The following is a 1,328-nucleotide window of genomic DNA, read 5'->3' on the forward strand; positions in this document are numbered from 1 at the left end:
CCTCGTCGCCTACACCCGGGCGGCAGGGAGCGGTACCGGGCGCTTCCGCCCCACGCCCCGCCGGCTCCGGGCAGGCTCCGTACGAAGACGCACCGCGGCCCCGCGGCTTCCTGCGGCTGGAGACGGCCGCGCAACCGGGGCGTGGCAGGGCCGCTTGCTCCGCCCTTCGCGCCGAGCTGCTACGGCAGCACAGGGCATGGAAAGAGCTTCCGCATAAATATGCAATGAGTTTTAGGGTAAACAGAGGTTTTTATTGGCTGGAGGAGTGTGACGTCACCGCCATTCCTTATATAAGAGGGGCGCGGGGGCCGTTAGGGGTGTTTCTGAGGTAATATAACCTGTGGTGCTGAGCCGATGCGGTGCTTTGTGTTTTCTGCAGCCACCCTGTGTCTCTGTGCTGTGAGCTCTTTCGAGAACTTTCTGTTTTCGGCTTTCTAATAGGATTGCTCCTCTGGGAGCTATTTGTGGTTGCTCTGATGCCCCCTGCTTCGGAAGGGAGGGGGGGCTGTGCAGCACCAGAAAACGAGGAGAGATGGGCATATCTGCAAGCGCTCGAAGTGCAGGCGGCTGCGGCACTGCCAGCAGGGTGCACAGCTGGGCTTTCTTGTTCTGCTCCTTTCTTGTCTTGGGGCTCGTAACCTCGGCTGCCATATGGACGGTTCCTGTCAAAAAGGCAGTCAGAAACTTCCCAGGGCTTTTTGTGAAGTGAGTACAGTGAGTTACTCGGGGTTAGAAACACTGTGGTCCCGTGTGATAGAAGTAATGCCCCAGCAGGATTCTTAATGTCACATACAAAACTGCTTTCTGAAGTAATGTTTTGCGAGCCTAAGAGTCTGAAAGCCAGCGAGTGTCTGGCAGGAGTTACATTCTTTTACAGCGTGAATGTAGCACTGCCTGAACAATGAGTGCAAGCTTTTTTCTTCAATATGTATTTCTACTTCTTTGTAAAAATTCATCTTTTGCCACTTACTTCCAAATTGATCATTTTACCTTAGGTAGTAATGTGCACTATTTACCCTTTAAGGACTTTTATCTTAATGACTGACACGTGGTACGTTCTTATGTTGGAAAACACTTCCTGCACGTGTGCTTTACAGAGTGCCACAGGCAGGCAGGGTGAGTTTGTATCTCTAGATTTTGCCTTTCATTTTCTTGTAAGTGGGTCATATGTTTCTTGGTTTCAAGTGACCCTCTGTGGGCCTGCTGTTTCTTGTGATGTTTTCTGAATTATGTAGTACAAAGTATCTGGTTTTTACTCCTTTGACATAATCATACTTTCTGTTTTTTTCTTTCTACTGTAGATACGGTGATAGTCATTTCCTATACTC

This window comes from Tetrao urogallus (genome assembly GCF_951394365.1).
Source record: "Tetrao urogallus genome assembly, chromosome: 9".
Classification (NCBI taxonomy): Eukaryota; Metazoa; Chordata; class Aves; order Galliformes; family Phasianidae; genus Tetrao; species Tetrao urogallus.